At 44.5% G+C, this 27,838-nt stretch overlaps 1 protein-coding gene across 5 annotated transcripts in view; it reads right to left on the bottom strand.

Moving 5' to 3' along the window:
• Nucleotides 1-27,838, bottom strand: part of NDST2 (N-deacetylase and N-sulfotransferase 2) — a 619,227-nt gene that overhangs the window by 120,924 nt on the left and 470,465 nt on the right. For 3 of the 5 annotated variants that reach the window (XM_030203391.1, XM_030203394.1, XM_030203395.1), the window contains one exon: nt 4,568-5,073. The exons of 1 other annotated variant lie outside the window; for it this stretch is intronic. The gene's annotated coding sequence lies outside the window, so the exon portion shown is untranslated. The remainder of the gene's footprint in view (nt 1-4,567; nt 5,074-27,838) is intronic. One more of the 5 variants, XM_030203392.1, reaches the window with a different exon arrangement.

Genomic DNA, 27,838 nt, shown 5'->3' with positions numbered 1-27,838 from the left:
AGATGACACACTCCTGCTTGCCAGGCTCATAATGGCCAGGGAGAGAAGGTACTTCATTATCCCTGGATACAGGAGAAGCCTCAACAAATATAGAAGGGCCTGGCAGAAGTTCACTGCCAAATGAAATGAGCAAGCCTCCTTCCCTAGGGAGATAAGTAAAAAAGGCAAGCAGGGTACAGTGCACACTAAAACTCCTGATTCCATCTGTAAGCTGTGACCCTAGCACCACAAAGCCCCTATTTTGCATGTAACTTTTTAACAGCGTAGGGTGATGAAAGGTCCTGGTGGGGTTTGAACCTGCCACCCCTGCATGTCAGGTACAATAAATCTCCTGATTGCATCAGTCTGGCCTAGAGAATGCTGGGATCCTGGGATCTGACCCCCTCCCAGGATCCTCAGTCTGTCTCACCTCCTGGGGCAGCTCCTGTAGCTCTTGGGATGGCATCCTGTTCCCTCCCTCCCTCCTTCCCCCCCCCCCCCCCCCCCCCCCCCCCCCCCCCCCGGCTGCAGTGTTCCATCCCGTTCCCTAACCTTTTCTGTTTTGTAAATACTTTATTACAATTTACATTTGACATTTTACTTTTTCTATAAAACAGTTGTTTATCTGAGTGTCCTGTGTATTCCTTTCAATACCCATAGTCACGCTATCTGATGTTTTGGGTCTGAGCCTGAGGCTAATACACTGGTCTCCTGAGCACTGTGAAGAGCAGAAGGGAGAGAGGGATGAGGAGTGCTGTCACACTGTCCTGTCAGATGCATGTGTCACTTGCAAGACTATCAATTAGGTATTCATGTACAATACATGGTATTCTGAGGGATGGTGTAAACCAGTGGCCCTCCTATAGCATAGAATGCAACTAACTTGAGAACAGAACAATGAGTTTCAGCACACATAAGTCCCCCAGCAGCCACAGCCGGAAGATAGATCCAAACATGTGCTTTTCCCTAAACACACTCTCAATGAGATTGTTCCATGGTATAAGGTACAATGTTTGCAGACATTTTGTTTAGAAAGGCACATTCTTGGTCCTTAATTGCCTTGGTATCTTAATTGTGCTAATGCTAAACAATACAGGGTTGGATGAGTGGGTCTGCAGTTGAGATCTGAGCCCAGTTCCCCAGGCTGCTGCCCTAATCATGAAGCCACTGTTCCAGCCAGAATGCCTCACATGTACTATGAAGGAGCCTGAGCAATGTAGAGACTACACATGCAATATCAGTGGGCAACCACAAACTCCCTTGGTATAAAATGCAAGGTGTAATATAGGATCCAGCATTTTTTCGAAACATGCCTCCATCACCATGATTAACATTAACTCTGCCAATCCCATAATGCATCTAAACGAGTATTGCAGAAATCCTGGACTGGCTACAAATCCCCCTTCTGGAAACAGGGTCGCATGGAAGATCTGTCACTGCCCCAATCTGTAACAGCTCTCCTAGGAGCCTCTGGGCCCATACCTACACACCCTCTCCCCACAACTATAAACTTATTTCTACACTGTGAACCTTTGTGCCACAAAAGATGAGGATATGCGGTAGAGATAGCTAACTCCAGTACTCAACCCTAGCTGCAGCTGAGACAGAGTCAGCAGAAAACCACTAAAAGGAGAAAACAGAACAGAGTGCTACACCTCAAACAACATAGTAAGCCAAGTTCTAAGACAGCCGTAGGAAGGGGGACAGGCTCTACTGAAGGGCCTTCATATAAGCTTAACATGCTCCACCCTATACCTTTGAAGAAGCTCCCCCAATTCTAGAAACTTTCACTGTAATAAAGATTCTTTCAGACAATTGCCTGTGGTTCATTGTTATTAGCAAGTAAAAGATACGGCTTTCAAATGAGGAAAGAGCTCACAGGATAGGGATCCTGTTCTACAGTAGCAGAAATCAGGAGAAAATACCACCAATACCATTATTTGCCAGGAAATCAATTCAGCGCTGAAAACAAACAAAAAAACAACCACCTTGAAGCAGGCCATTAATAACAAGTGTAGGGCTATTCTTTAGATAGTACACACTGGTAGCGGGCACAGGCACATTTTGTCCAGTCTTCAAAACATCTCTTTTCACCCCTTTATCGTTTTCAAAAAAGAAAAAAAAGAAACAATCAAATTTGGGGGGTTGAGTTTGGTTTCCATTGGTGCACCAGCTAGGATTGAACCTGGGAGTGCCAGATCCTGAAGCAGCCACCTTCCAGGCAAAGCTATGCCAGGTCATTATGGTACTTGCTGAAAACAAGTCCTGCTTACCTCACCACCTACTACTTGCTCAGCATGAGTCTCGGAAACTATTTTCTCAGAACAAAGCACTAGTCCACACCCTCATGTCACTCTTCCACTGGGCTCCACCCTTCTTTCCTATTTCCAACCATTTTCTTCCCTATTTGCAGTGGCGTACCAAGGGGGGCGATGGGGCGGTCCGCCCCGGGTGCATGCCGCTGGGTGGGTGCCCGCGCAACCTGTTGGCTCTTCGTTTCATGCTTTCTGTTCCGGGGCAGAGGGAGCATGAAAACTAAGAGCCGGCAGGCGCGCGGCAACCCCCCTCCCCCCCAACGGCGTGCACCGGGGGGGTTCTTTTCGCCGGGGGGGGGGCGTTGCGCTGTTCCGGGGGGGGGGGGGCGCTGCATCCGGGGGGGCAGGGCGCATCAGCGATCCGCCCCGGGTGTCAGTCCCCCTAGGAACGCCACTGCCTATTTGGTGACATATATTCACACCAGAAGAACTGCATCAGGGTGTCCTCCAAGCATGCCACTTCCCAACTCCCACAATAACTCACATTGTACCCACCGTGATAGTCACCATTGTGTAAATATAATAGTCCCACCACAAACTACTTCATTGCAGTTAGGCATTGCTGCACCTTGGGTTCCTATATCATTTAGAAAGACATGTACAACAATTGTTCAGCAAATTAACAATTTCCCTGCCAATAAACTCGTGATGCTATGCCAAAGGCCTCACTGTCATATCTCACAATGATTCAGGTGTCTCCAGCAAGCTATGTAATAGAGATATTGTGTCCAGGAAACAGGATCCCACTTTGAGTATGTCACCTATGCCCTCCAATGGCAAAAGGAAGCAAGTCACATGTGTTAGGGAAATTGAGGTCATGCCAAATCTGACTTTGGGGAATCAAGTGCTATACATGCGTATAATGCTGCTTAAATGGAATACAATGGAGGGTCCTTTTATGAAGCTTTACCTGGCAACACATTAATAATTGCAGTTCAAATATGTTTTCCCTGGTGTTCTCAAATGTTGAGTTTTCCCACTTGCTTCCTTTCCCTTTGGAGGACAGACTGGTCAGGCATGGTCCCTGTTTGGTATGCACACAGAACTGTTTGTCACAGGTCTGGTCATGCATAAGTGTCCTTTGTTCCTTTCATGCAGATGCAGCAGCTGTGCAAGGCGGTGGTGAGAAGGCCACCCCACAGGTGGACGATGCTGCTATTACTGCTGGCCCTTCACAGCAGGCTCCCCAGCACCATGACCTGGAACATCAGGGTCCAGCAGCAGTGGAAGAGGCCAACGTGCAGGTGTCAAGGCAGAGGATGAAGGGGAGCTAGCCAAACCAACAATGTCGGAAGATCTTGACAACAAGGCCCCCACACAACAGGAGGAAAATCTTGGCCATCCTGAGCACGAACAAAGAGAGGAGGAAGAGAATATTATAGTCATTGGCTAACAGACTTGAGAACACGTCCGGCAGGCATGCTACAGGAGTTACAGCTGTGAGGGAGGAGAGGAGGGCCAGGAGGAAGTTTGAGGACAGTTTACTGCAGCTCACATCATCTGTTGTGTCCAATATAGAAACTCAAAATAGTACCCTGGCCTCCATCCTTTCCCAGCTGCTGCAAGGCTGCCAAGTCGTGGCAGCTCCCTAGGCTCTGTCATCCTTGTGTACATATTGTGGCTCTCACCAATCCCTGTGCAATCAAGGCCACCAACTGCTGGACCCAGTGGACCACCCCCAACACCTAAGCATCCTCCAACCCTGCCTCACGACAGAGGCAATGGCCAGAGCACCCGTGGCTGGAGCTGGGGCTGAGGAAGAGGGAAGCAGTGATGGGATCACTTGGGCCCTACCTCTCTCACCAGGACTTGTGGGACATGTTGCTGCTGGGACTGCTGCTTTCTAGACTTGACTTCTGGGTTTTACCATGCACATCCCTCACTTTTTCTTTCATGAAACCCTCTACATCACAATTGGATGTTGGCAATTGAGGCGCTGGAAGATGTGATGCCAGATGCCAGTTTTGGGATTGGGCCTGTCCTGAGATACTGCAGCCCAATACAGGACATTGTAGTCCGTGGTGGAAGGGGAGAGAGAGGGGGAGGGAAAAACCTGGTGTCATGGATTTTTTGGTTGTCACTGTACTACTATTACTACTTCTCATTTCTTGGGGGAGGAGGAGGAGGAAACCTGGGGTCACAAATTTTTTGGTTATCACTATACTGCACCATGTTTGAAGAGAGGGAGGGGGAGGGGAGGAAATATGTGGGAGGAGGGGAATGGTGGAGGGGGCAATAACATTTATGTATACTTACATAATAAAAACTCTCACCATATTCACAAATAATGTGTCTGGATTATGTTATTTCAGACTTCCTAGCCTGTCTGATGTGCCAGGTGAGATGGCAGATCCTCCTGGTGTACTTTTGGTCTCTTATCCTCACTGTCACTCTCCTCTCTGGCCTGCTTCTCTGGTTCTGGCATACATCTTGTAATCGCCAGATTTTGTAGTATGCAGCATGCCATGAAGATTTCACAGACCTTTGCTGGCTTGTACAAAAGCTCACCCCCAGAGCGATCTAGGCACCAGAATATGGTCTTCAGAAGGCCAAATGTCCTCTTGAGTACTCCCTGGGTAGCACTGTGGGTCCTATTATATCTGACCACCTCTGGGGATAGGGGTCATCAGCCAGCTCCTGAGGGTATAGCCACAGTCACCGGTATTGAGAGGAGAGAAGATGCTAGAGAAGGTACATACACTTTTGTAGTGTGTTGGCAGTAGCTACAAGTGTGTTCTGTGTCATCCTCCAGACTAGTGGGCCCACACTGGTCACACACCTGTAAAGAGAAAGATGTAGTCTATGATTAGAAGGGTATACAGGTTGTAGGATGCTCCTCATCTAGTAGCCATCCCCCTCTGATTTCTCCACTCTGAAAGGTGCCTTGGGTGCCAGAATGTGAAAGGACATAGGTATCGTGGCAGGATCTGGGAAAATTGGCACACATATCTCCAGTGCTGCTTTACAGACAACCTGCATTTTGAGGGAATAGTAGGACGTTCAATTTCTGTATTCTGGCACACTGAATGCAGGTGGCCTGAGGGCCACACATGTACAATCTATAGCACCCAACACAGATGGGAATTGGGCAAACTCATAAAACACCATCATGGTTTCTTGCTGTTCTGCTTCATGCATGGGGAACTGGATATAAAGGAAGTCCCTTTTCAAAAAGGCCTCAAGGAAGTGGGTGATGATGCATGAGGCAGCTGGCTGGCTGATTTCTGCTACAGTTCCTAGAGGTGTTTGGAAAGTGCCACTTGCTAGAAAGGCCAGGGCTGTGGTCACTCTCACATGGACTGGCAGGGCATTCCACCTTCAAGCAGTAGGCTCCAGGTCTTCTTGCAGCTGTTCATACAGGTGCACTATGATCTTTAAATTAAAGCAGTAACAGGCTACACATTCTTCATCAGTCAGGCCCCCTGTACACCCTCTGCACCTGTCCTCGGCCTCTCCCTCTCCTCTGTTGCCCTCACCTAGAACATGAAGAGCTCTGCTATTACTCTGCGCTGCACTCACAAACACTCACACACAAACAATGGAGCAGCAACACTCATAGGGACACACCAAAGACAGACAGAAAAGGCTGTAGCAACCTGCACCTCCCCACCACCACACACACTAATACTGAAACACCCACACACAGAGAAACACACCGACTTGCATATAGGGATGGTATACAGGGTGGGGGTGAGGGTGGGGAACAAGGTAGGGGGATAGGGATAGCAGGTAGTGGGACGGGAGGAATGAACAAAAGTGGAGCAGGTATAGGTCAGAGGGAATACGCAGGAGCAGCAGAGAAAGAATTTAAATGAAATGCATATGGGGTTGGGACAGAGCACACACCAAGATCACAAAATATCACCAGAAGCACAGTAGAGCATGCAAACACACTCTCTGAGTCCTAAAGACAAAATGAAGTACCTCTGAGCACTAACAGCACCTGCGGATATCATTACATTACACTGAATTTCTAGACTGCTTAGCCCATAAGTTCTAGGTAGTTTACAATGAAGTAAAAAGAGCAATGAACCGAGACAAACCTCAGGCATTACAATTATACCATCTAATTAGATTGAAAAAAATTAGCTAACAATATTTTTTAAAAGAACAGTCTTCAAATATTTCTAAAAATGATCATAGCTATTCAGATCTAGTTTTAAAGCAAAGGAGTTACAAATATTAGGAGCCTGAGACATCATCGATTGTTTAAATAAGCCCCCTCGGTTCAGTCCCCTTAGGAGAGGGAACTGCAAATAGAGAAGACCAATATGATCTTCTATTTCTCCTGAAATCTTTAAACTTCACAAGTGCTACTAAATAGCTCAGACTGTCTCCAGTTAAAAAAAAAATTGTAATGCCTGCAAATGTAAATAGAATCCTGGCTTCAATCAGCAACCAGTGCAACTGTAAATAGAACTGAGTAAAAAATACTCGAGCATAAAAAAAAATTAATCTAACAGTGACCATTTAGTGCTGATAATTGCTTGCTATTGCTCAACTATCAGTGCTGATTGGCTCGTTAATCAATTAAGTTGCGCACGGACTGTGTGAAATTGCAGGAAGATCTTGGGAAGCTGGAAGACTGGGCATCCAAATGACAGATAAAATTTAATGAGGACACGTGCAAAGTGATGCACATTGGGAAGAATAAGCCAAATCATATTTGCTTGATGCTAGGATCCACATTAGGAGTCACCACCGAAGAAAAGGATTTAGGGGCCATTGTGGACAATAGACTGAAATTTTCTTCTCAGTGTGTGGTGGAAGCCAAAAAAGCAAACAGAATTTTAGGAATTATTAGAAAGGAATAGAGAATGTTCATACCGGAACTGGCGAACACCATTACGGTACTATGTAAGCCGCATTGAGCCTGCAAATAGGTGGGAAAATGTGGGATACAAATGTAACAAATAAATCAAAGAATCATAATGCCTCTATATCACTCCATGGTGAGACTGCATCTTGAGTATTGTGTGCAATTCTGGTCACCACATCTCAAAGATGTAGTGAAACTGGAAAAGGTACAAAGAAGGGTGACCAAAATGATTAACAGGATAGAAAGACTCTCATATGAGACAAGGCTAAAGAGGTTAGATATCTTCAGCTTAGAGAAGAGATGGCTGAGGGGAGATATGATAAAGGTCTATAAAACCATGAATGTTGTGGAAAAGGTAGAGGTGAATCAATTGGTTACTCTAGTACAAAGACTAGGGGACTCTCTATGAAGGTACATAGTAGCACATTTAAAACAATTAGGATAAAATATTTTTTCATTGAATGTATAGTTAAAGTCTGGAATTCATTGTTAGAGTTAAGTGGTAAGAGCTGTTAACGTAGCTTGGTTTTAAAAAGGTTTGGATAAATTCCTGGAGGAAAGCCATTGCTCATGCCTGAGGTTAAGTAGCATGGAATCTTGCTACTTTTGGGACTCTGCCAGGTACTTGTGATCTGGATTGGCCACTGTTGGATTAGGCTGGATGGACCCTTGGTCTGACCCTGTAAGGCAACTCTTATGTTCTTAAGCCATGAGCTCAGCCATCCATCTCTACTGCATAGATTTCTGCATCAGCCTCAATGTGCCTGGTAGTAGAGGGAGTTTGTGTTTCTGTTATTTCAGAGGACACCAGAATTTGAGCATGTGTGCGTGTTAAGTAGTAAGATGAAGCATAGGCATCGATTCTGTGCACCCCCAATGTTTTAGGGCCCGAGTCAACCGACCCAGAATGCAATGGAGCTCTAAATGTTGCTGCTGCTCTGGCACAGAACCGTACTGCAAAAAGTGCTTTCAAAATTCATGGCTGGCGGCGGTAGCAGTGTTGTTGTTTGCTCCTCCCTGCTTGTCCCTGCTTGGTCCAAGGCCCTGAGTCTAAACCTGACACCGAAGTTAATATAATAATTTTTTTTTTAATCCTGGAACTGAGACAGAGAGCACTGTATACAGCTCGAGAGTGAGGCAGATGTGACAATGTCCGCAGCTAGCACAGCCAATAGAAAGAAGCGAGACAGAGAGCAGGAACCCACCGCTGAATGAGGAAAACTCATGTCGGTGTCAATGTGTCTGGGGTGCAGGTGAGGGCTGAGTTCCGGGCTGGAACAGTTTGCTGGTTGATTGGAAGAACACATGAGTGCAGTGTGCAGCAGCCGGCATCAAAGCCTCCCACCTCCTGAAGGAGTCCTGATTGACCGATCCTCCTTCCGCAGCTGCTCCCGACTTGCTCACGAGGTAATGTTTAGTTTACTTCTTGCTCGGTTTAATGGGAATTCTTGCAATGTTCCATTTACAATGGTGTGAGAGAGGAAAGCAGTGGGTGAACAGTGAGGTTTAGTTCCTATGGGTGTATTTTGTTGGCACAGAGTTGATGTGTTTTCTCCTCTTAGATATATTTTTCTTTTCTTTTTTTAAAATTGATTGGTAAGTTTGCACCGAGGAAGAAAACCCTCTTTAGAGATGTTTATAGAAGAGTCAAGTTTAGAATAAGGAAAGGGATGCAGTTCACTACTTGTAAATTCACATTGTTTTATAAAACTTTTTTTGAAGTGTGACGGTACTTCAAATCTGGTACCTCTGTGTATTGTAAATATTTCATGCAGATTGGCCTTACTGTTCACAACCCACCATGCTTTATTTTCCTTTTTATGGGCTAGTAATTTTGCCAAGTTGAGCACCCCTAATCATTTTGAAAACTTGGCTCCTATGGGGGAAGTACCCTAATTATGTTCTGCATCCATTACTAGGGTGTGATTCAGAATATTTGTTTACAGAACTGAATGTATAGGATGTCTATTTTCTGTACAGTTTGAGGTTAATGACAGACCTCAGATATCCCTCTCATACAAGATGGTTGTTTGATGGTAAATCACAAATTTTTAATAGTTATTTTGCTGCAAGCTTGTATTTTTCTAGTGGTTTCTTTGTTGTATATAGGTATATTAAAATGTTTCACTTTAGTGTCTTTCTAGCCAATTTAAAACTCCCAGATGCATTTAATCTCAGGATAAAGTTATATATAATTTTAGGGCTTGCTCAGCTTCTGGTTTATTTAGGAAGATTTTAAAAGTTGCTCTTGAGTTAAATCCATAACTTTCCTTAAATCTTCAGAAACTTTCACTGAAAAGTTAGAAAAATAGGATTCTAGACCTTGGGTAGCTTCCCTTAATTTACATATACTTGGCTTCCCTTAATGCCACAAGGGTATCCACAGAATTTCCTAACATTACCAAGCCGGCTGCACTAGCTTGCAACCCCAACAACTCAGGAGCAGATGGATGCTCAAAAGTAACAGTCACAGCGTATAAGTAAGGTGGAGGCAGAATTTAAAGAGCTTAAATTTTCAGTAAAAGCTCAAGTCTTTGTTAAAGGGAGCTCTTTGAAGAAATCAGAATACTTAGAAATTCAAAGTAGGGCTTTTGAACCTACCCTTTTAAAAAATTTTCCTATGTCCCCGGTGATAAGCCCAGTCGCAATGTTACAAAAGTATTTGATGGAAGTTTTGCACTTCTCAAATACTAATATACCACCTATAACTAAGGCTTCTTACATAACCTTGCCATTAGGGAGAAAAAGTGTGAAAGGAATATCTCAGGGGACAATGGAACTGATTGCCTTTCTGGAAAGCTCACTTGAGGTAGTGACTGAAAAGAGAACACTGTTAGACTCGTTTGCTCTAGAACATGATAGAAATCTGGATTTGCATTCTTATTTCAGGAAAATTGATGTAATATTTATGGGTTCCAAAGTAAGGGCTTATTCTGATTTATCTAGCAAAACCCAAAAGAGGTGTAAAGAGTTCTTGGCTTTGTGGCTTCGGGTTCTAGCCCTTGAGGGTACTTTTTCTCAGATTTCCTTGGCGTTGTTTTGTGACTTCTTGTACTGCTAATTTTCTTTTTGTAGAACCTAAACATTTACTAGATTATATTGTTTCTAGAAAGGTTCCTGATGGACTTGGATAAAGACATCATCAGGCTTATTTTCGAAAGAGATCGCCGGCGATCTTCCAACACAAATCGGGAGATGGCCGGCCATCTCCTAAAACCGGCCAAATCGGTATAATCGAAAGCCGATTTTTGGACACACTCGCTGGTATTCCGTCACGGAGGCGGCTAAACTTCAAGGGGGCGTGTCGGCAGGGTAGTGAAGGCGGGATGTGGGTGTGCTTACGAGATGGCCGGCTTCAGCTGATAATGGAAAAAAGAAAACCGGCGATGACGAGCATTTGGCCGGTTTTACTTGGTCTATTTATTTTCACGACCAAGTCTCAAAAAGATGCCCAAACTTACCAGATGACCACCAGAAGGAATCAGGGATGACCTCCCCATATTCCTCCAGTGGTCACCAACCCCCTCCCACCCAAAAAAAAAAAAACTTTAAAACATTTCCTTCCTAGGAGGGGAAGCCAGTCGGCCAGCTCGTAAAAAAAAAAAAAAAGGATCTTGCTGATCAGTTATGTTATGACTTTCTTGTTCTGGAGTGCTGTATTTTGTGATACTGTTTTGAGAAATGTTCAAGAAAGACTTCATACAAATTAAAAAAGTTCCTGCTGTTCATTTTCCCTTGATGGCCGTCCCTGACGTGCACTTCCCTTAATAGCCGTCTTTCTCTTGATGGCCGTCTTTCTCTCCAAAAGTGCACTCCTCTTAATGGCCGGCTTTCTCCCCAAACAGGGAAATCAAAACAGTTTTTGCTCACAGTTTTTTTAGTAGTAACAGTGGGATTTGAACCAGCCACCTCTGCATTACAAGAGCCATGATGTAACCACATGGCCACAGCTCCACTTACTTGGCTGTCCCTCCCTTTTGATTATACCCCTTCAGGTCTCTCTCAGCCAATCACAGTGCGTTAAGCTGTCTGTGAGTGGCTGAGAGAGACCTGGAGGGGTATAATCAAAAGGGAGGGACACCCAAGTAAGTGGAGCTATGGCCAAGTGGTTACATCACTGGTCTTGTAATGCAGAGGTGGCTGGTTTAAATCCCACTGTTACTACAAAAAAAGCAGTGTGCAAAAACTTTTGATTTCCCTGTTCAGGGAGAAAGACGGCCATTAAGAGAAGTGCACCTTCGGCGAAAAAGACGGCTATTAAGGGAAGTGCACTTCAGGGACGGCCATCAAGGGAAAATGCACGGCAGGGACTTTTTTCATTTGTATGAAGTCTTTCTTGAACATTTCTCAAAACAGTATCACAAAATACAGCACTCCTGAACAAGTAAGTCAGAACATAACTGATCAGCAAGATCTAAACATCCAGAAGTACCAGTGCACTACAAATGCTGGCCCCTCCCACGGCCAAATGCCTTGGATTTGGCCGGGTTTGAGATGGCCGGTTCCAGTTTCCATTATTGCTGAAAAACAAAGTCAGCCATCTCAAACCCAGCGATCTGTGGCATTTGGCCGGCCCCAACCGTATTATCGAAACAAAAGTTGGCCGGCCATCTTTTTCGATAATACGGTTCCGGCCAGCTGTTGCGGCGCCGCCAAAATAGATCGCCGGGGATCAATTTCGCCGGCGCCGTTTGATTATGCCCCTCTATATTGTCTAAGCTGGCTGGCTGAATTTTCATTTTCTCTAGCTTCTAACAGTAATTATAGACTGTGTCTAAATTTCCTTGGTATATTACTATCATCTTGGATCCATATTTTGTTGATTAAGTTTATTTTTTTTCTCTTGATATATATGGTGTTCTGGTATAAATAGAGTTCTTATTCCTTAATCAGAAACTGACTGAAGTTGAATATAACTTGGAAACCTAATAAATATAAAATTAAAAAAAAAATTGTTCTTTAACTACATTTTGAGCTAGTGATATTTTGGCTTTTTGTTGACATTCATAATTCTTCTCTAATTTTTCTTTTAGGGTTCCTGATTTTGATAAGGTTCTCTTTGTAGACCTACTGGAAGAAAGGAAAAAAGGATAAGATCATCCACATATAGCAGTTGCCAAACATTTTAATATCTGAACAACTTCTGTTCCTGCTAATAGGAAAGGAAATATTGGGAAGGGACTTTGTCTAGAAGACTCCCCTTGGAGTCTCTGTCTCACACAGTACATTAAACAGGAAGCACCACTACATCAGGTAAACTGCTTTCCCCTGAGAACAATCAAAACAGCACAGCAACTGCATCTCTTTCATGCTCAGTTTAAGATTAGACAAAGAACAAAACTATCAAGAAAATCCTATTCATTTTGAGTCCAATATTCAAAGTGATTTAACGAGAGGCTCCTGTCCAGTTAAATCACACCCCATTGGGCAGTGCTGCTAAATATCAGCTCTGACTGTTGTAGAAATGCCCAATTAATGCTGGGGCAGGCCATGGGTGGAGTCAGAGAGAAGCTGATTATGTTCAGTGCAGGTGTTTGCAGAGCTAAGTGAGAAGATAGGAGTGCACAAAAGGTAGTCCCAACTCTGCCTGCTTAGCTACGCAGGTGTCAGTGCCCACTTAACTTCTAAGGGGTCCTTTTACTAAAGGGTTGCCGTGTGGCAACCTGGAACTACTGCTGGCCCAACGTAGATGCCAGCGGTAGTTCCACCCCAGCACGTACCATATCTGGTGCTAGCGGAAATATTTCAAAAATATTTCCGCAGGGGGTTACCTGGCGGTAAATCAGGCAGCGTCACAAGCTGCCCATTTACCGCTGGGTTAGCGTGGGAGCCCTTACTGCCACCTCAATGGGTGGCTGTAAATGTTCCCCTGAAATGGCTGCACATCAAGTGCGAACTTACCGAATGGCCATTTCTTTTTTCAAGCTTTTCACCCCCGCTGTAAAAGGGGCCCTGGTGCATGGCAAAGATGGCTGTCACTGCTAGCATGGGCCCCTTTTAAAGCAGCTTAGTAAAAAGGTCCCTAAGTTGGCAGCTGACTGCAGATATTCTGTACTGCTGCCCAGACATGGCTCGACACTGAATATCCAGGCTTAATTCTGTCAGTGGCTTAAAAACCACCGACTGGAGTGGGCTGAATACTGGCCTCTCTTGTTTTTATTTTGGTAATTCTAAGCCGCTCATGAAGATCAGTCTAATTTCAGAAACCATTGCAATATAAAATAGAAAAGGAGCTTTCTGACCAACTGCTCTATAAATACACTTTAATCCTGAGTTACAGGAGTTAACTGTGCTCTTTCACAAATAAGCAACAATTGAGGGGCCCTTTACTAAGCTGTGTTTGTAAATAGGCTTAGCCCTAATGCAGAACTTTCCTGCATTCTAAGTACATTTCTAGAGCGGCCTTAAAATAGGCAATTTTTCTATTTGTGGAATTTTTGGCCACGCATTAATATTAGCATTAGTGTGTGGCCATTTAAAAAAAAAAAAAATCATTAAGGAGCCCTTACCACCTCCTAGATGGTACTAAGGAGTAGCAGCCTAGAGGTTAGTGCAGTGGACTTTGATCCTGGGGATCTGGGTTCCACTTAACCCTCATTGCCCCAGGTACAAATTAGTACCTCTATATATTATGTAATCCACTTTGAATGTAGTTGCAAAAACCACATATATCAAGTCCCATTCCCTTTCTGCGTTATGGGCATGGTAAACAGCATGACAGTAATATCAGTTAAATAATGCGTCCACACCCATTTTCTGCCTGATACAACCACTTCCCCAAAAATACCACGCACAAATGGCAAAATTAACACAGAACACTTTTGCACATTGCACTAGGTGCACATTAGTTTTCAAGGCAGCTTAGTAAAAGGGCCTCTGCACTAATTATTTCCCTATTTTTCCTTTCCAAAAAATGTATCTGTCTAAACCTAGCCTCTAATTGGGCAGTCAGTATATATAGCAAAACTGAACGGGGGGGGGGGGGGGGGGGTGGACAGAAGCTGAGGGAAGGAAGAGGAATCTGACACTCCAGTAGAGCAATCTCTTCAAAGAGAATTAATTGCCTAGGATTAAAAAAGAGAAAACAAAAATCCACAAAAAATCCCTTTCTGTTTCTCAGGCAAACACTACTTGTAAAATCCAGTGAATTACCTTAGCTTGAAATAAGCCTCTCTACGAATTGCTAAGCAAAAATATTTGTACTTTCAGTTTTCTGACTTCAATCTGAATATTTGTCTACCAACCTAGACAGAAGTAGCTATAATCCCAAAATGTCTACTTAAAATCATTTTGTAACACTGAAGAACCATCTGTGTCATGCATCATCTCTCATAAAAAAAATCTGCCAGCAAAAGTCTTTGTAGAGAACCAGAAATTGAAATGTATTTTTGTTTCTAATTGGCTGGGTTCGCCTTTCCTATTTTATTCTTAAGGCAGAGTGGGAGACACACATAAAATGTTAACATTTGTCTCTATTCTCCCAAAGTAAGGGACCCTTTTACCAAGCTGCAGTAAAAAGGGCCCTGTGGTAGCAGCAGCAGCCAATTCTGCCACGTGCTGAGGTGAGGCCCTCTTTACTAAAGCTAGTAAAAAGGCTGCAAAAATACATGGCCAGGTAGCAAGATTGTTCTTACCATGGGTCATGCAGGGGGAGGGAGCCCTTACCACCATCCATTAGGCAGGGCCGTGCTGATGCGGTAAGCGAGGTAAGCGCCGCGGGGGGGGGGGGGGGGGCGCTTGCCTTCGAGGGGCGCCACTGCCCTGCCGTCCTTCTGCTCACTTGCAAAATCTTTCACCTGAACTTGTGATTCTCCTATCTCAGCTGTTCTCCCCTTTTCATGCAAAGGAGCAGTATTAATTGAGGCAGGCACACTCTTCAAGTTATGTGAGAATACAACCAGATTGCTATTTATGCTTCGGTTTGGGGCTAGCTCCTCAGTCAGGGTGAGTTTCAGAGCTTGAAACAGCATTCAAATTAAAGAGAACCTGAAATTTTAAAAGTGCTAAAAATAAGTTTTAAAAGTATTTGCCTTAAATCTAATTGCAGAATTCAGGTGCTGGGAGTCTGTACTTGGTTGTCATATGCTCAGATTTGTTTAAATCATATGCAAATTAGTCCGGTGTTTTTCACTAAACATTCCCATGAGTGTCTGTATGTTAATCTGCATTCAAATAGAGCTCTCTGATTGGATGATCAGCTTCTGTTAAGAAATCTGCCCGGGAAGTGAACAGAGTGAGAGCTGTCCTTTGCCAAGAGAGACATCCAGCTGTGACTTCCTGTGTTTGTTGACTGAAGTTATAAAAGAGTGCCTGATTGTGGTAAATGAGAAAATATAAGTGAAAAGAGATTGGTGGCGATTGAAGTTTCTCTAGTGAGAAAAGGATCTGAATATTTCAGGATTACTTGAAGTTTATGAAGAATAGAAAAGGGTGAATTTCAGTTTAAGAGTGTTTAAATCCTATAAGCTATATAAAGGCTAGGTAGATTTAAGTGACTGTAAGCAAGGAAACCTTAATATTTGATCTAAAATAAATATTTGATCTGAGATAGTTGATCAGAGATCAATGTTTGATCTGAATTATATCCTTTGGTGCAAAGGAGATTAGAATGCAATAGAGTATTTCTTTCTGTTTACCAGTACAGTCAAATAATTCCATTCCACTTAAATAATTTTTTGTTATATATATGAGGGAGTAGTATCTGGATTTATTGTAAATCAAACTGATTCCATTCACAGGAATTCATATTCACCTTCATGCATTCATCCGATATTATCTTTTAAGGATGAAGTTTTATTTTATGTTCACTCTGTCTCTTGTGAGCTGAGCACAGTTTCCTCGGCTGGCACGACTACATATTAGAGGTATTTTGATACTGTGTGAAGTTTTACCACAGATGGGTGACATATATAAAACATTCTCTTTGGATAGGATGTGATATGTGAAAATACATTTTGCTTTAATGAAATTGCTAAACTTTAGAGTCAGAGACTTATTAATGAGGGATACATACAGTGCTATTTTTTCCTGAGGTCCGGCTTACTTGCCAGCTCCCTTCTGTTCCTGCTCTGCTGGACGGGGGGAGGGGGGCACCAACCGATAGTCTGCAGGGGGGCACCAGAGACCCTAGGCACGGCCCTGCCATTAGGGTTCATTACTGTCGGGTAACCCCTCCCCTCCCCCCAAACAAATTGAGCCTTATTTTCCTCAGCATGGGAAATGGTGCGTGCTAGGACTGGAACTACTGGCGGCGCCCATGGTAGCCCCTGTCAAAGGTATAATGTCGGCAAGAATGGCAGGAGAGCTTTTTAGGGGGTGGATCCTTGATACAGCTGGATGGTGAAACATGCTTTCATGTCGGATTTAAAATTCCCCCAGAGTCAACAAATTGAAGATAAGTAAAAGAATCCCAATTGGAATAATCATTGTTTTGAAATGTTTTGAAAATACTTAGTGATATACCAAGGAAAGAAGAGTGATTATTACAAGAAACAAAAAATCATAAAAACAAAAAATAATGAAGATCGGTGATGACAGAAGAGGGGCTGATGGAATAACTATGCGCTCCATCACTCCTCCTGGCTGAGGTCTTCAGAACACAAGGACCAATTCAGTTTGCACATAAGCATTTGGTGTCTTATTTGATATTTTCAAGCTTACATTAACAGTTGGGCTTGTACTATTATTTTGCAACTCAGTCATATTAAAGGTCTGGGAATACCACATCCTTTGTTTCGGCTTAGAGTGCAGTTCTAGTGTTCACACAGTATTCTTACTGCTTAACCCCAAGGAACTTGCTATCTTTATTAAAAAGAAAGAAAAACAAGAGTCACCCACGACAACATGGAGATATCTGAGATGTTTGCTACCAATCATATTTAAAGTACTTCTTGAAAAGTTGTTCTTCAAGCATGAGGACAACTTTTTCAATTCATTTCATAATTAATTTTGAATTAGCACCCATTTTAGATGAATTCCCCCCAAAAATGTGAAAGTGCCTTTTAATGAGGCAATGTCTGTCCATCCATCCAACCTATGTGTCTCCTTGAGGACATGTATCTGGACAGTCTAAAGCAGAAGAAAAGGAACTGCCACGGAAAGAGAGAAAGACCGGTGACCCCCAAAACACATCCATCCTTCAAACACATCCATTCTCACAAGGTCCAGGTGGCAGCAGCATAGGTATATGAAGATATGCAGGATCATTCCTCTATCAAGTCTCAGCGCTCCCTGGCAGCCATATGGGAGCACTGGGAGAAGAACATGGACTGACAGCCTTCCAGAGGTCTACAAACCTGTTTTCACTGGACTTGGACCACTTATATTTATAGGTGAGTATAAGTGCATGGGGCACGTGACAGAGTTCGGAAGGGTTATTTTTGGAGGCTGCAGATTTTCCTCCTTGTTGAATGGTGGAACCTGGGTTCCTCCCATCCCCTCTCCAGTTGAAACGGAAATGAGAAATTGTGTCATAGAGAGATGATAATTTTGTTTACAGGTTGTGAAGGCACATAGGTGCTTATGTTGCACACTCAAATAAAATGAAGCATATACATTTATGTTTGCCTATAGAATCCCCCCCCTCCCCCCCAATCTGCTCCATGATAGGCAAAAATAGAAAAGGAAACTCTTGAACCATGGTGTTTAGGATGAAGGTGAAAGGGGACTGACTCAGGAAAAATCTACGGAAATAAAAAGGGTGAGGAATATACGGCACTGTGTCACGGTTATGGCCGTGCCCTTATGTTCAGACCTATTGTTTCTCTGTATCTAGCTCTGTGACCTCTCCAGTCTGCCTTTTTTCCTATTGTTGCTCTTCCTGTTAGCCAAACCTCCCTTTGGTCTCCCTGCTTCTGCTTCATTTCCTACTTGTGACATCATCAGCCTACTCTTTTATAAGGACCCAGGGAGCTTTCCTGCGTTGCCTTTTTCTTGTTGTACTATTGTTTGATTTTGAGGGAACTGGTCTTCTTGTTATGCTATGCCTTTCGGCACAGCCCTGAGCCCTGTATGAATGGGTTCCCTTTACTTCTGAGTCCTGCGTGGCCAGCCCTGTGTATTCCTATGATTGGCTTCTCTTTTCCCTGAGTGCTGTATGGTACAGCCTAGAGTGTATTTCTATGAGTAGCTTCCCTTTTTCCTGAGTGCTGTATGGTACAGCCTACAGTGTATTCCTACAGTTGGTTCCCCCTTACCCTTGAGTGCTATGTGGCCAGCCTTGTGTATTTTTATGAGTGGCTTCTCTTTTCTCTTGAGTGCTGTGTGGCACAGCCTAGTGTATTCCTTTGAGTGGCTTCCCTTTTCCCTTGAGTGCTGTGTGGCACAGCCTAGTGTATTCCTATGAGTGGCTTCCCTTTTCCCTTGAGTGCTGTGTGGCACAGCCTAGTGTATTCCTATGAGTGGCTTCCCTTTTCCCTTGAGTGCTGTGTGGCACAGCCTAGTGTATTCCTTTGAGTGGCTTCCCTTTTCCCTGAGTGCTGTATGGTACAGCTTAGAGTGTACCCTCATGAGTGGCTTCCCTTATCCTTGAGTTCTGTATGGCATAGCCGTGAGTGTTCCTCTGTGTGGCCTTGTCTTGAGTTTTTCCTGTGTGCTTTCTGTGCGAGTTCTCTTTGTGAGGTTTCTGGTTGTGTTTGAGTGGATTGCTTTTTTGTTTAGCTGTGACAACTAGCGCAGCCTTGAGCGGTCTCTCTGTGTGAAACAAGTGGGCCATTCTTCCATTTAGCTATCTACTAGCACAGTCCTGTGCATCCTCTCTGTTTGATTCTGTTTTAGTGGGTGGCTCTTCTGTTTGCTGTGACTACTAGCTCAGTCTTGATCTGCCTCTCTGTGTGGCATGAGTGGACAGCTCTTCCGTTTAGCTGAAACTACTAGCTCAGCCTTCAGTTACCTCTTTGTGTGATTGCTGTTTGACTTGGTTAGGATTATTCGTTTATAGCTGTGGATCTAGCACAGCCCTGAGTGTCCTTTCTGTTTGGTTCTGTTTGTGCTTGAGTGGGTGGTTCTTCTGTTTAGCTGGGACTACTAGCCCAGCCCTGTGCTACCTTTCTGTGCGATGTCTGTTTGACTTGGTTAAGACTTTTCATTTATAGCTGTGGTTCTAAGCCCAGTCCTGTGCTGCCTTCCTGTGTGGTTTTCTTATCTTTTATTTGTTGTTTCTACCATGTGAGTCTAAGTGGGGTTGTCTTTTCCCCTTCAGTTTCTTTGTGCCTGTGTGTAAGGTCGTTTGACCCCTTGTTTGTGGCTCTGTTTAGTGCACTGCTTCAGAAGTACTTGCTCAAGAGATTCCGTTCTTTTTCTTTTCCTTTCCCTCTGGTATGATTCGGTTCCAGTTCGGCCCAGTGAGGCCCGTACGCTTGGACTCTGTACGAGTGGATTCCGGTTCGGCCGTGAGGCCCACCTGAGTGGTCTATCTCCCTTTTCTGGTGGTGCTTGTTGCTTGTCTTGAGTGTGCTCTGTCTATTTGCCATGTCGGTTATCCTGTTTGTATTCAGTGCCTGGTTCGCCTCTGCTCTGCGCCTCCCCAGACGACTGTCTGCTGCAGCCTGGCTGCAGCCCAAGGGCTCACCATCCCAGGTTCCGTGACACACTGCCTCCCAATGGAGGTGGTAGAGATGAGGACTGTATCTGAATTCAAGAAAGTACTGGACAAGCACAGAGGATCATTAAGAGAGAGGAAAGGACAACAGAGATCTTCACGATATTGACCCTTCATCTCTATCCTCCCATGTTTCAAACCTTCTCTCTACTGTGGCACCATCCACGTCTGTCAACGAGGCTGTTTCTTCTTACAACAATACTCTATCCTCTGCCTTAGACACTCTTGCACCTTTGATGACCCGCCCTATAAGGCGTACAAAACCCCAACCTTGGCTGACTTCTAATATCCGCTACCTACGTTCCTGTACCCGCTCCGCCGAACACCTCTGGCGGAAATCTCGGGCCCTTGCTGATTTCTTACACTTTAAGTTCATGTTGACCTTCTTCCAATCTGCTCTTTTATGAGCCAAACAGGATTATTATATCCAACTGACCAACTCTCTTGGCTCTAACCCTCGACTTCTCTTCACCACATTGCACTCTCTCCTCAAGGTGCCCCCTCCCCCAACTCCCCCTTCATTATCTCCTCAGACCCTTGCTGAATTCTTTCACGACAAGGTTCAAAAGATAAACCTTGCATTCTCTACCTCGCCACCTCTCCCTCCACTAGTCCGTTCCCCTCTCTCTCCTCCCCCTTCATTCCCTTTCCTCCTTTCCTGAAGTTACTATTGAGGAAACTACACTTTTCTTTTCTTCCTCAAAATGTACCACCTGTTCCTCTGATCCCATTCCCACCCACCTTCTTAATGCCATCTCTCCTGCTCTTATTCCTTTTATCTGTCACATTCTCAACCTCTCACTTTCCACTGCAACTGTCCCTGCTGCCTTTAAACATGCTGTGGTCACACCTCTCCTTAAGAAGCCTTCACTCGACCCTACTTGTCCCTCTAATTACCGACCCATCTCCCTCCTTCCCTTTCTCTCCAAATGATTTGAGCGTGCTGTTCACTGCCGCTGCCTTGATTTTCTCTCCTCACATGCTATTCTTGACCCACTACAATCTGGTTTTCGCCCTCTCCACTCAAACAAAACTGCGCTTACTAAAGTCTCCAATGACCTATTACTGGCTAAATCCAGAGGTCTCTATTCCATCCTCATTCTTCTTGATCTTTCCGCTGCTTTTGACACTGTCAATCACAGTATACTCCTCGAAACCCTGTCCTCACTTGGATTCCAGGGCTCTGTCCTTTCCTGGTTCTCTTCCTACCTCTCCCTCCGCACCTTCAGTGTTCACTCTGGTGGATCCTCTTCTACTTCTATCCCTCTGCCTGTCAGCGTACCTCAGGGTTCTATTCTTGGTCCCCTCCTCTTTTCTATCTACACTTCTTCCCTTGGTTCATTAATCTCATCCCATGGCTTTTCCTACCATCTCTATGCTGATGACTCCCAAAATCTACCTTTCTACCCCTGATATCCCACCTTGCATCCAAACCAAAGTTTCAGCGTGCTTGTCTGACATTGCTGTCTGGATGTCTCAACACCACCTATCCGTTTTCGCATCCTGTTGAAACTTCTTCCACTAACCTATAAATGTACTCACTCTGCTGCTCCCCAGTATCTCTCCACACTCGTCCTTCCCTACACCCCTTCCCGTGCACTCCGTTCCTTGGATAAATCCTTCTTATCTGTTCCCGTCTCTTGCTACTGCCAACTCCAGACTTCGCGCCTTCTTTCTCGCTGCACCCTACGCCTGGAATAAACTTCCTGAGCCCCTACGCCTTGCCCCATCCTTGGCCACCTTTAAATCTAGACTGAAAGCCCACCTCTTTAACATTGCTTTTGACTCGTAACCACTTGTAACCACTCGCCTCCACCTACCCTCCTCTCCTTCTTCCTGTACACATTAATTGATTTGATTACTTTATTTTTTGTCTATTTGATTGTAAGCTCTTTGAGCAGGGACTGTCTTTCTTCTATGTTTGTGCAGCGCTGCGTACGCCTTGTAGCGCTATGGAAATGCTAAATAGTAGTAGTAGTAGTAGAGATTAGTTGATGGCATGGTTGGGCTGACTGGATAGGCCTTATACCATCATTTTCCAGGTTTTGTGTTCTATAATCACAGACAGCTCTGCCCCTGGGAATGTCTATAAAACGAGATGCTATGCATTGCTATGCATATAAAAGTATGATATACCATCTTTCTGTTGAACAAAGTGGTTTATATATCTTCTATTAGTGGACTGTAGAACTATAATTTTTCTTCAAATTTAATAGTATTTGTTTTAGATCTTTTTGCTAAATGTGCTTTTCATTCAAGTACTATACTTGTAGATTCTGTTTTGAAAAATCAATTTAAAAAAGTGGCTTACACATTTCATAAAGCTACTTTCTCTGTCCCTAGTGGGCTCACAATCTAAGGGGTCAATATTCAAAGCGATTTAACTGGCCAGAAACAGTTCTTGGCTGATTAAATCACTTGTTCATTTTCAGCGGCTCTTAATCGGTCAAGGTCACCAAATAAATGGCCAGACTGGATAGGCCATATGGTCATTATCTACCTACATTTTTCTCTGTTTCTATAAAGAGGTCCACATAAAAAATTCAGTCCTATCTTTATGCAATGCCCTATAGTTGGTTAAGTGGTGAATATTGCACTTACTGGAAACCTGGAAATTCAATGCTGGAGCCTGGATGGAGCCTGGCACTGAATTTCCAGGAATAACACCGGTTGAATATCAACCCCAGAGTTTTTGTACCTGGGGCAATAGAGGGTTAAGTGACTTGCCCAGAGTCACAAGGAGCTGTAGTGGAAATTGAACTCAGTTCCCCTGGTTCTCAGCCCGATGCACCAAGTAGATTCTATAGCATCTTGGAAAGGAGCACAGACTGGGAACTGGAAGCCACAAGTGCCAACTGAAAATAAAGGAAGAGGGATTAGACCCAGGAAATTTCAGTCATTATCATCCAGTTTGTTACACCATTTTTAGGAAAGCTTTTGGAAGATTTTGTGGGGGAAATTGGGTGTCTTGATCCTTTTCAACCACTACACCTCTATTCAGGAAATCTTGACTGCCCCAACTTGACATTTCATCCTTTAGATTGTAAGCTCCTTCGAGCAGGGACTGTCCTTCTTTGTTAAACTGTACAGCGCTGCGTAACCCTAGTAGCGCTCTAGAAATGTTAAGTAGCAGTAGTAGTAGTAAATCTCACAACAGCTCCTTGTAGCCCTCGACAAGTCATTTAACTTTCCATTACCTTGGATCTGATGTTGAGCATGCTCTGACAATTAAAGAATGACACGGGGACGGGGGCCTGCAGTAACCACGGGGACGGGGACAGAACCTGCGGGGACAGGTCGGGAACAGATCCCACAGGGACGGGGATGGGGACAGAGCCCACAAGGATGGGAAAAAAAACTTTGTCCCCGTGTCACTTTCTACTTTGAAGCCTGTTAATGAACTGGACTGTTATTTATGTTTGATTGATGCAGACAACAATATTTTTATTTTTTGAAAAAACAAGCAAACATGCTGGCCACAGTTAACATAATTTGCATGGGGGATCCTGTACACCCTGCTATCTGCTAAGAAGACATCTTGCATTGTAGGGGGGACTGTGCAAGACAGGGGAGCTAGACTGAATCCTGAGATTGTTGATGACTTCTTATCCATCCATAGATTTTAAAAAAATCATAACAGTGTATCATAGGGCATATTTCTCCCCTCTAGGGCATACAGAACAGGTTGTATTTTGTACCCCTGGACATTTTAACAGGGTGGATTAGGATTCCTTGGGGTAGTAGAAGTCAGCAATTGTTAGGGTTGGAAGGGTAGAGGGTGGTGGAGGTGGGAGGGTTTATTATAGTTGCTCATTGTTATTATTGTTTTCTATTTGTAATTTATACACAACTGTTGAACAGCATATTGTTCCTTTTTATACTTTAACAAAAAGATTTAAGTATAAAATCATAAGTGTTCAAGGCTTCTGCAGATGAGAACAGAGCCGATGGGGATGGGGCAGGGATGGGGACAGAACCTGTGGGGACGAAGATAAAACCCACAGGAATGGGGTGGGGATGGGGACAAACTTTATCCCGTGTCAATCTCTACTGACAATGCCAGTTCAGGTAACGACCCCTTCCCCCCATGTTGAGCACCAGCAACATGGGGGGAAGGGGATGGAGAAGGAGGAAGCAGGACAAGTCTGAAATAATTACAAAATATTTAGAAGCAGCTGTGAAACAGTTACATTCAGCTGACAGATAAGATCATGCAAATCCATTACTCAGCCATTACCATTTGCTCCCAGGCTTTTTTTTGCATTCAGTACAAAATCTTGCTTCTTGCCCATACTGCTTTTCACAAGGGAATTCTTATGTATTTGTCAAACCATTTGATCCTCTACAGAGCTTCACAATCATTACAGTCTCAGTCAGAGAACCTTTTGGTTAATCCTCCCGTCTCCACACGTGCTTAGAATTCACCCACCATACGGCTTTCCTTTATTAAATTCCTTTTTTACATCAAAACACAGAAACATAAAAAATGAAAGCAGATAAAGACCATATGGCCTATCCAGTCTGCCCATCCATAGCATCTACTATCCGTTCCTCTCTCAAACATCCTATGTGATTTCTTGAAGTCAGATACAATCTTCATCTCTCCTACCTCCAGTGGGCAGTAATTCAATACACCCACCACCCGTTCCGTAAAGTAGTATTTCCTTAGATTACGCCTAAGTAACATAGAGGGGCATAATCGAAAGAGGCACCCAAGTTTTCCTGAGGACATCCATGCAGGACGGGCAGGGAAACCCATATTATCGAAACAAGATGGGCGTCCATCTTTCGTTTCTATAATACGGTCTGGGATGCCCAAATCTTGACATTTAGGTCGTCCTTAGAGATGGTCGTCCTTAGACTTGGTCGTTTCTGATTTGCGGCAATAATGGAAACTAAGGACGCCCATCTCAGAAATGACCAAATGCAAGCCCTTTGGTCATGGGAGGAGCCAGCATTTGTAGTGCACTGGTTCCCCTCACATACTAGGACACCAACCGGGCACCCTAGGGGGCACTGCAGTGGACTTCAGAAAAAGCTCTCAGGTACACAGCTCCCTTACCTTGTGTGCTGAGCCCCCACTTCAGACAGGCAGATCCAGGCCCATCCCCCTACCTGTTACACTTGTGCTGTGGTGGTAAAAGTGAGCCCTCCAAAACCCACTAGAAACCCACTGTACCCACATCTAGGTGCCCCCCTTCACCCATAAAGGCTATGGTAGTGGTGTACAGTTGTGGGTAGTGGGTTTTGGGGGGCTCAGCACACACGGTAAGGGAGCTATGCAGCTGGGAGCAATTTCTGAAGTCCACTGCAGTGCCCCCTAGGGTGCCCGGTTGGTGTCCTGGCACGTGAGGGGGAGCAGTGCACTACGAATGCTGGCTCCTCCCACGACCAAGGGGCTTGGATTTGGTGCCAGGTAAAATAGTAGAAACTATTATAAAGAATAAGCCTATGGAACACATAAACAAACATGGTTTAATGGGACAGAGTCAGCATGATTTCAGCCAAGGGAAGTCTTGTCTCACTTCTTTGAAGACGTGAACAAACATGTGAATAAAGGTGAGCCGGTTGATGTAGAGTACCAAGATTTTCAGAAAGCTTTTAACAAAGTTGCTCACCTTGAGTACTGCGTTCAGTTCTGGTCACTGTATCTCAAAAAAGATACAGTGGAATTAAAAAAGATTCAAAGAAAAGTGACTAAAATGATAAAGGGGATAAACTCCTATCATATGATGAAAGGCTAAAGAGGTTAGGGCTCTTCAGCTTGGAAAAAAGTTGGCTGAGAGATATGATTGAGGTCTACAAAATCCTGAGTGATGTAGAATGAATAGAAGTGAATCGATTTTTTTTGCATTTTCAAAAAGTACAAGGACTAGGGGGCACTGAATGAAGTTACATGGAAACACTTCAAAAACAAATAGGAGGAATTATTTTTTCACTCAATTAATAGTTAAGCTTTGGAACTTTTTGTCGGAGGATATCGTAACAGCAGTTACCGTATCTGGATTTATAAAAAGCTTGGACAAGTTTCTGGAGGAAAGGTTGATAGTCTGCTATTGAGATAGACGTGGGGAAGCCACTGCTTGTCCTGGGATTGGTAGCATGGAAGGTTGCTACTATTTGGGTTTCTGCCAGGTACTTGTGACCTAGATTGGCCACTGTTGGAACAGGATACTGAGCTAGATGGACCATTGGTCTGACCCAGAATGGTTATTCTTATGTTCTTATGTAAAGCCAGGGACAGAGAGGTCTGCACCTGTGGTGTCCAACAGCAAAGGAGAAGGGAGATGAATACAGGGAGGGACATTATGGTGCATTCTCTGTCTGAATCAGGAATGCTCCTTGCACAATGGCCCCTTTCAGGATGCTGCTGGAGCATTTCAACAAGTTTCATTTTCTTACATGGCTGAGCATAAAAAAAAAAAAAGAAGGGGGGAGCATTTGCTGATGGGCAGTACCAGGTTTCAGAGAAGGACTCTTGTCAGCTCAAATTTTTGCAATATAGCTTTGCAGCCCGAAATCCCAGCAGCTGCTATAGCTGCAGAATCTGGAGATCAGCTGCAGAATCCCTTTAGCCATGGTAAGGGCAATGTGAAGAATTCATACACACAAACCATGCCAAAAAAAAAGAAAAAGAAGGAACGTGGTGGGCATTGTATTGTACTTGAGCTCATAGAACTGCAACAGCACAATGCCAAAACAACACCAGAAAGTAACAAAAAATAATCTGTTGTACTCCAGTGGATGGGTTAGGGGTGAACATTTCTCGGGGGGGGGGGGGGGGGGGGGAGAGGGCGAATAGTAGAACAAAGGACAGCAGGGAGCAAGAGAAAATCAGTGTGACTCACTGTGCTGCCTATGTTCCAATGCACTTTTCTACCCTAATTGCTGCTTTTTTTCTCCACCTTCTCCTTCTTCGAATTCTATCCACTGTCTACAATTTCAGGAATCTCGCCTCCATTCTTCAAGCTTGCTGGTGACAACGGCTCTAATAGCTATCTTAAGCAATAAGCAGGTTTTAATTTTAACTTCCAATGGCAAACAAGCTCCTCTCTGCCCATGCTTGTTGAAATTCTGACTTTACCATCCTGAGAGGCAGAGAGGGGCATAGTCGAAAGGGGTGCCCAGATTTTCCTGAGGACGTCCTCGCAGGACGCCCCAGTGAAGGGGTGGGGAAACCCGTATTATCAAAACAAGATGGGCGTCCATCTTTCATTTCGATAATACGGTTGGGGACGCCCAAATCGCGAAATTTAGGTCGACCTTAGAGATGGTCGTCCTTAGTGATGGTTGCCCCCCCCGCCCGATTTTCAGCGATAATGGAAACTGAGGACGCCCATCTCAGAAACGACCAAATCCAAGCCATTTGGCCATGGGAGGAGCCAGCATTCCTAGTGCACTGGTCCCCCTCAAATGTCAGGACACCAACTGGGCACCCTAGGGGGCACTGCAGAGGACTTCACAAATTGCTCCCAGCTACATAGCTCCGTTGTGTGCTGAGCCCCCCCAACCCACTACCCACTACCCACAACTGTACACCACTACCATAGCCCTAAGGGGTGAAGGGGGGCACCTACATGTGGGTACAGTGGGTTTCTGATGGGTTTTGAAGGGCTCACATTTACCACCACAAGTGTAACAGGTTGGGGGGGGGGGCCTGGGTCCGTCTGTCTGAAGTGCACTGCACCCACAAACTGCTCCAGGGACCTGCATACTCCTGCAATGGACCTGAGTATGACATTTGAGGCTGGCATAGAGGCTGGCAAAAAATATTTTTAAAGAATTTTTTGAGAGTGGGAGGGGGTTAGTGACCACTGAGGGAGTAAGGGGAGGTCATCCCAGATTCCCTCTGGTGGTCATCTGGTCAGTTCGGGCACCTTTTCATGGCTTGGACGTAACAAAAAAAGGACCAAGTAAAGTCGTCCAAGTGCTCGTCCGGGACGCCCTTCTTTGTTTGATTTTGGGTCGAGGATGCCCATGTGTTAGGCACGCCCAAGTCCCGCCTTCGCTACGCCTCCGACACACCCCCGGGAACTTTGGTCGTCCCTGTGACGGAAAGCAGTTGGGGACGCCCAATATCAGCTTTCGATTATGCCGATTTTGGGCGACCCTGGGAGAAGGACGCCC

Source organism: Microcaecilia unicolor, chromosome 5, assembly GCF_901765095.1.
Source record: "Microcaecilia unicolor chromosome 5, aMicUni1.1, whole genome shotgun sequence".
Lineage (NCBI taxonomy): Eukaryota > Metazoa > Chordata > Amphibia > Gymnophiona > Siphonopidae > Microcaecilia > Microcaecilia unicolor.
The sequence above is the reverse complement of the archived record's forward strand: the minus strand, read 5'-3'. Positions and strand labels throughout refer to the sequence as shown.